We start from the raw sequence: 8,747 nt of genomic DNA on the forward strand, positions 1-8,747 counted from the left end.
TTTACATAAAAACAATATATATACAATTCTCCACCTTATCAATACGAGTTTATTTTACATTACAAATATTCAAGACTAGTTTCGACCCCTATGGGGTCATCCTCAGTTGACAATTGTAAATTGTTCATAAAAACATCACATAGTAAAAGTTAGACTAGTTTAGGCTGATCATTAATGTTTGGTGTGTCTAGTACATGACTAGTGTGCATTGTTCATAAAGACACATATTACCTTACTGCTACTACTATCCAATTTTAAGTTATATAGTATGGAACACAGATATGTTTGTGTAACTCAACAGTGACAAGTTCAAATATTTACAGAATTGGCTGTTGATTAGTCACATGATATAATAGAACACAGGCTTGAACATTTTTGATTTAAGTATCAGTGCAACATCTTGCTTTTGTACATACTAGAAGCTAAATTCATTTTGTAAAGTCATTACATTCTGATTGAAACTTAGTGTGAGGTTAAAATTGAATAAAAATATATGCTAATGTGGACATTAAAATATTGTTAAAATGGGCATATAATCAAAAACAGTGGTATGTATGCCACACATGTCTAGTATAAAAACTCATTACACTGGTGCTGTTAGTGTGCAGTACAGCATATACACTGATTTGGAATAAATGGATTTGTATATATATCGTTCCAACAAAGTGGATCCATAAAAATATAAGATGTATAGGTAATTGGTATTATAATGATCCACTGCAAATTAAGTAATGCTGTTGTTTATCTGAAGATCTATTGGCAGCTACAGATGTTAAAGTTATTAAAAATGTTAATGGAGCATGTTTTCTTCCGTAGACGCGATGTTTAAGATTGGTGGCATTAGTCAAATATGATGAAAGTTATGCGTCTTGGTGCGTTCTGGAAGCTTGGTTTCTCATAACATACCAGCTTCCAGAACGCACCAAGACGCATAACTTTCATCATATTTGACTAATGCCACCAATCTTAAACATCGCGTCTACGGAAGAAAACATGCTCCATTAACATTTTTAATAACTTTAACATCTGTAGCTGCCAATAGATCTTCAGATAAACAACAGCATTACTTAATTTGCAGTGGATCATTATAATACCAATTACCTATACATCTTATATTTTTATGGATCCACTTTGTTGGAACGATATATATACAAATCCATTTATTCCAAATCAGTGTATATGCTGTACTGCACACTAACAGCACCAGTGTAATGAGTTTTTATACTAGACATGTGTGGCATACATACCACTGTTTTTGATTATATGCCCATTTTAACAATATTTTAATGTCCACATTAGCATATATTTTTATTCAATTTTAACCTCACACTAAGTTTCAATCAGAATGTAATGACTTTACAAAATGAATTTAGCTTCTAGTATGTACAAAAGCAAGATGTTGCACTGATACTTAAATCAAAAATGTTCAAGCCTGTGTTCTATTATATCATGTGACTAATCAACAGCCAATTCTGTAAATATTTGAACTTGTCACTGTTGAGTTACACAAACATATCTGTGTTCCATACTATATAACTTAAAATTGGATAGTAGTAGCAGTAAGGTAATATGTGTCTTTATGAACAATGCACACTAGTCATGTACTAGACACACCAAACATTAATGATCAGCCTAAACTAGTCTAACTTTTACTATGTGATGTTTTTATGAACAATTTACAATTGTCAACTGAGGATGACCCCATAGGGGTCGAAACTAGTCTTGAATATTTGTAATGTATAATAAACTCGTATTGATAAGGTGGAGAATTGTATATATATTGTTTTTATGTAAAACAATCAGTCAATCAATCAATCAGTCGAACTGGTATTTCAAACTGCAGATTGCTTTAACATTGGAGTGGACACACAGAACAGTGGAGTGAATGTGGAAGTTCAGTTCTCTGGTAAGGTTGTACTTATCTCGCTTCTTTTCCTGGGCTTATATACAGTAAAACCTCGTTAAGACGTTTCTGCAGGGGACAAGGAAAAAAGAACGTGTTAAGCGAGAAAACGTACTAATGAATACACGAATAAAACTATCCAACAGGGATATGGAAACACTAGATATGATTTTTTTCTGACATAATGGAATTTTACATCGTATATCTGTGGGTACAGTGAAAACTCTGTGAGAAGAGTATTTAAAGGTGTAAAAAACATGAGACCAAATATGAAAACTTATTCCGCTGGGGCTTATAAAATAATAGTGCACTGGAAAGTGTTAAAAACACCAAACAAAAAATATGAAAACATTTGAACGGGTCCCATAAAAATATCAAAGTATTATTGCAGATCACACACTTTCTAAAACAAATGTTAGTTAGAAGCCTTTTATTTCGGACTAATTTGTTATTAAAAATTATTTTTCTGGTCACACACTTGGACAGTGAATTGGAGGTTATACACGGCCATGTGCAACTGCAACAGAATGACTTTGGCCGCCATTTTCAACCTAACAAAACTTCAACCGACCAATACCGATTTGAGTGATCGAGTTGAAACTGGAAGGTGCGAGTTTCAACATTCACGCCAACTCTGCGCGCTTAAAGATGTGGATGCCAGTCGACTTGCTGACAGACTTTAATTTTGATTTCATTAGCAAGGAATTTCACAACCTTTTCCATATCCATAATTAGGCTATCACAAGACAATATGCACCACGCTGGTCAACTTCACACGATTATGTTCCAGATGTAAGCTATCGCGCATCAAATATTCGCTACCCTTTACTGTATAACTACGAAGTACGCTGCGTTGTCATAGTTACCTCAGTCTGCGGCATATCACCCTTTCATAAATCTGAATATTTAATCAACTATGTTGGCCTAATGCAATTCAATAAACTTTGACCCTTTCCTACGCTCGTGCTAATAATTCCGGCATTTAAGACAGAACACGTTATTGCCAATAAATATGAGATTTCATATTCACTAAACTTACAATAACCTCAACAAATGCACACGTTAAATAGAGAACAGAACTGCACCACTAGCCACTGATTAACTTACAAGAAAATGAAACTAACAACGAAAATAATATTCAGGAAACAAACACTTAAATTATTACATAAACCAGAAACAATTAATACAACTAACACAGTACTACTCCAAATAATATCACAAAAGTGACAGAGAGCAAGACAACCCACGTGGCGATAGCATCCTTAAATGTAGCATCTCTGTTATCATTGCCATAGCAACAGACCATTTTCGAGCAGCGTTAGTCAACTTTTCCTCGCCGGTGGCGCTAAATGTCGGGCTTCAACTCTCGTGGGCCCAACTATAAACATGAAGTACTTTTCTACTTCTGAATGGAATGCTAAATACAAGCACAAACAGGCTCATTGTATTGTTCTGCAGTTTCATTGCTAACCGGCAAGAAAACTGAGCATTTATGAGGTTAATGGCTTACTTCCCGAAGGTGTAATTTCTCGCTATCACACAACTCCGCCGGGGGGGCTCTTACCCGAGTTGGACATCACGTTCCTTCCACAAGGGATGACAAACAGCAATTTCAGGGCTAGAAAAAATGTGATTGTACTAAGCGGTAATAGCGAAAATTCGTGACTTGATAAGCGAGGTATTTTTATATAGATTTAATACGATGAGAATCGGGACTTTGAATTTACGACGTGCTAAGCAGGAAAACATGTTAATGAACAACGCACTAACGAGGTTTCACTGTATGTTGGTAGTTTGGGCATTCCTGAGTATCAGTCAGGGTCGGATCTTCTGATCCATAATGAGTATTCCCTCCATGTTTGGGTCACTGGGATTTCTTTCTTCCTCAAGGCAGTTTTGGCTCTTAGACCTCTTGTTGGTACTGCAATAGCAAGAGCTTTCCATACAGGATGATCTTAAGGTAATTGATGAGCCCTTATTGGCGGATTTGTGTCTCCCCTAGTTTCTCACCAATATCGGTGATACCAAAGGATGGCTGCATGTGTTTGTTGCACACTTTGTCAGTTACAGTAACTCCCACAGACGACTGCAGCATTTGCTTCTTGTGACGCTTCTGCCTCGCCCAGCATTCAAGTCCATACTTGAGAGCAGATCTGATGACAGTCTTGAAGACTTTCCCTTTGAATTATATGGGCATCCATCTGTCGCACAAGACACCCATCAGTGATCGCCCTGACATCCATTGCTGCATTGTCATCGATTAGGGCATCAGTGGTAATGACAGATCCAAGATACTTGAAGCTTGCCTGTCATCACCGGTGGTTCTCCAGCTATGAAAACAGTGTTGTTTGGACAAAACAGCTCTGATTCTGCCAAGTTGTTTTATGGCTGATCCTAAGTCCATTTCCCTCTAGTGATGCTCTCTATCGTTCTAAGGCTGCTTCGACATCTTCACGTGTTTCCCGACATGAACAAGATCACCCACGTATAACAGGGTCTGTGGTAGATGTTGACATCAGCTGCATTCATCTCGGTTGTAAGAAAATGCACAACTTGGGAAAAAGCTAATTTACTTGCCAGTTTTCAGTTTTATTTTAATGAATAATTCACTCCTTTTGTAAGGAAAGCTAGTTTGTTTTCGTTGCATCGTAGAAGAACATTGTCATGCAGCAAAGTTTACTATAGACCCAGCTGTGTATTTTACCACAAAAACAATTAACTTTTTTGATAAGTATGGATACCACTGCCGAGTCCCCAAATATAAAGGGAAACAAGTGAACCAGGAACAAGAAAATGAATTTAATTTAATACAAAGGTGTTGAGTTACTGTAGGGAATCCTGTACTTGATAGAGATGTCCATCATGCTTTATTATCATAGTATACAGTAGTTGCTACAATTTTTTGTCTGAAGAGAGTGATGTTCCATTATTCGGACGTGGAGGAAGAGGCCTTTTATGTATTGCAAGTATTGTTTAATGTTTTTATATAAACAGTATTGTATGATTGTTTGTAGTGATTGTTATCAGCAACTTCAGAAGTGTACAGGGAAGAAAATGTTCAGTTTTTAAGCTTGCTCATGTTTTATCATCACTCATAATTGTCCCTGAGAGGCTGTTTTAATTTTCTCTGCCTGCAAACTGAACTGAATATTAAGATAATGTTATGCTGTTCTGTCCCTAATTATAGTAGTCACGATTAGATCAGCACTGTTTGGTTAATTATTCACAGGCTGTCACTACAGACAGATTGTTTCAAAGTAGCATTTGTGTAGCTATAGTGTTTCAGAAGATATATTTTCTGGGATTATCATTATTTTTCAAGGTGAATTTTTTTTTTTTTTTTTTTTTTTCCCTCTCTATAAACTCAACAGATTTCAATTACATCACTCTGTGGTAACAAAGGTACTTTTGGATGGGTTGGCACACCCTCTTTCTAACAGGTTGTCTTCTTGAATCATCTGTCCTTTTTGTCTACTCTGCATGTGAATTGCAGCCTTCATGTAAGTTATTTACTTTAATTTTTTTCCTTAGAAACTATTTCATTTTGGTTATGTTGCCAGAGCTGGACTTTAGGCAGCTAGTGTATACCTGATTACTTTTTTTCTTTTCCCTTTTTATTAACCAACTATAGTAGCTGTTTTACCACCTTCCTGTTAATTTAATTCTTATTTATTATAATTAGATTGTTAAATTTTAGGTATTTTCTCAGAAATATTCTCTCTGCAGTGAATGATTGAGAGAAATGCGTGTGAACATCATCCTCTCTTTGTTGCTTCACTGCTTGCAAGTTTTACATTGGCTTTTATGAAAAAGATAACAGCACTTGCATCAGGTAGGTGCTGTATCTGAAAGGAAAGGAATAGAGGTTATATGCTTAACTGCTCAAGCAGTATGCATAAATGAATGAGGATCTGGTAGTTCGTGCAACAGTTGCTCTTGTATATGGCTTACTAAATGGATTTATTGCTAGTATACCTGTAAAGAGCATTCATTCAATTTTATTGTAATATTATCATGCAGGAGATTTCATACCACTAGTGTTGAAATTTAATGTAGATTTTTAAAAATTCTAGTTAAATTTATATATTATTTTGTTCTTAGTTGTTGAAATGTATATTATGGGTATTGGATGCTTATGAATGACATACCCTCTGTACACTGTGTTAAGTTTGACTGATATTTATAAATGTGTGTATATAATAGAACAGTAGCAGATGTTACAATATACATAGTGACAAGCATAATTTATGTATATATTATGTGAGAAAAAAAATATGTATACAATAAAGGTAAAGTACATGTGTTTTGATTGAGTGGCTGTTCATTATAAAAATTCCAAGACTGTATTTCCTGTCTTCCTAAACTTTTGTTCACTATAATTTTTAGAAACAGCTCTAATTTCAGAAACCATTGGCCTTGCTAGAGGGACTGTAAACAATTTACAGTAGCTGTCATTCCAGTATACTTAATGCACTTTCTCTTCTAGTGTGATAATGGGAGAGAAGTACAAGTTAACTCCTAGGCAGAGTTTGAATCAAATGTTTTGATGACGAGGGGAGTATTTTTAAATCTTTACAGTACAGTATCTATATATATATATAGAACAAGAGTTTTGTCTGTACATTGCTCAGAATTTAAAAAGGATGGTATTTCCGTATCAGCCGTGCCCACCGTAACAAGGAAATGCACTTTTTACTTTTCCGTAATCTCTGACTGTATGTATGTACACACATCACGAGAAAACGGCTGAAGAGAATTTAATGAAAATCGGTATACAAAGTCAGGTAATAAGTCGCTACATTCTAAGCCATAAATAATTTTATTCACGCTAGAGTGAAATGGTAGTTTAGGGAAAGGCCTACAATGAAATTCTCAAATATGTTATTAGTGGTCCTATCTTAATGCAAATCGGTATGCAAAGTCGGGGAATAAGTCTCTATAATCTAGGCCATAAATAATTTCATTCACGCTGAATGAAATGGTAGTTTAGGGGTAGGCCTAAAATTTAATTCCCAAATAATTATTAGTGGTCGTTTCGATAAATAGTACTTAACTTTACCATACCGGCTACGATCAGAGATATTCACGATTTTTTTTTTTTTTTTTTTTTTTTTTTTACTAAGTCCTTATCAGCGCCGAATCACGAGAAAATGGGTAAACAGGATTTAATGAAAATCAGTATGTAAAGTCGGAGAATAAGGAACTACAGTCTATGCTGTAAAGAATTGTATAAGACGCCTAATATCACAGATTACATAAAATCAGCTTCATGGTCCGTATCGCACTTTAATAGATTCACAATTATGTATTTATTTATTTTCCACCTAGTCGATACAATGATTGCTTAAGACAATTTAATGGTTAAAAGTGGTACATGTTTCGTATATTATCAACATCTTCAGCCACATAACACTGTTTAGATAAAAAATATATAAATTGACAAAGTAATGCTTTAGAGGAAGTGTCCTTAAAATTAACATAAGATTGAGTTTGTTGTGATGTTGTTTATCTTCTGTTGCCACTCATCTCCAATAGATAGGATTACTGCTGCGTACCGAGTACTTTTTAAACAATTTGCCTTACGTAGCACCAACACAGTTAGGTCTTATGGCGACGATGGGATAGGAAGGGGTTATGAGTGTGAAGGAAGCGGCCTTGGCCTTAATTAAGGTACAGCCCCAGCATTTGCCTGGTGTGAAAATGGGAATTCGCGGAATAACATCTTCAGGACTGCCGATAGTGGGGTTCGAATCCACTGTCTCCAGGATGCAAGCTCACAGCTGCGCACCCCTAACCACACGGCCAATTCGTCCGGTCGTACCGAGTGTAAAAGCCTGCCTCAATATTGGCGGGAAGTAGCTGGAGAGTTCGGTAACTTTCTTCTTTAGCATGCCATTCCTCTGTTTCATAAATTTTCCGATACTACTGGTACGTAACACACTGGTTCATCATATCATTTGAGCTACTCGATCCCTACTCTGGGGTACTGATTGGAATGAGAAGTGTGCATATTTAACGGAATAATGGCAGAGAAGTGTTCACGGCTGTCTGCAGCTTGGTCATTCCAGCTCTGGAACTTTGGACTGCTAGATCGGTACCGTAGTACTGTTCGTTAAAAGTGAGAAAATGTGCAGGTTTTCATTTGATGGAGTATTTTATGTGATAACATTGCTTTTAAACGCTACATTCCTACTGATGTTTTTGTAATGACCTATGTTGACTTCACTTAGGAAAACCACAAAGTCAGTCTTCCTGAGAATCCCGTAGCGAAGCACGGGTACATCAGCTGATCTATAAATAAAATAATTTTGTCTGATGATTTACCTTGGGCAAAAGATGGTATAATGAGGAAAAATAAAAATAAAAATATGGATGCTGTTCATAAACACGAAAAAGTGGAATTAATTCTCGCTGTATGCATTAATAGTTATAATACGAGACTCAGAGCCAACAGAAGGGCGGCTACCAAAGTAACAGTAGATAGCAAATGCCAGCTTTCAACATAGAACATTTTCCAGTATCTACTGACATTTTCTGACAAGGTCTCAGACAATAATATTGCCTACCAGTGCTAAGGGCCCCTTCTGCAATAATTCAACTGATGCTTCAGTTTCACCTTATGCTCACGATTTCATCAGCGGCCTTGAACGTGTTGTATTTATGACATTCATTTTGGTGCTTGTGTTTCACGCCCTCATGTCGTTGGCATTATGTCATTGTCACTTTGGTATTCCACTAACAATTTTAAATGAACCATTTTAATTAGAATTTTTAACGGAATAAGTTTTAGTCTCTGACAAAATTGTTTATGGTTTCATCAATGACAGTGTTTCCATTAACATGT

Source organism: Anabrus simplex, chromosome 8 (assembly GCF_040414725.1).
Source record: "Anabrus simplex isolate iqAnaSimp1 chromosome 8, ASM4041472v1, whole genome shotgun sequence".
Classification (NCBI taxonomy): Eukaryota; Metazoa; Arthropoda; class Insecta; order Orthoptera; family Tettigoniidae; genus Anabrus; species Anabrus simplex.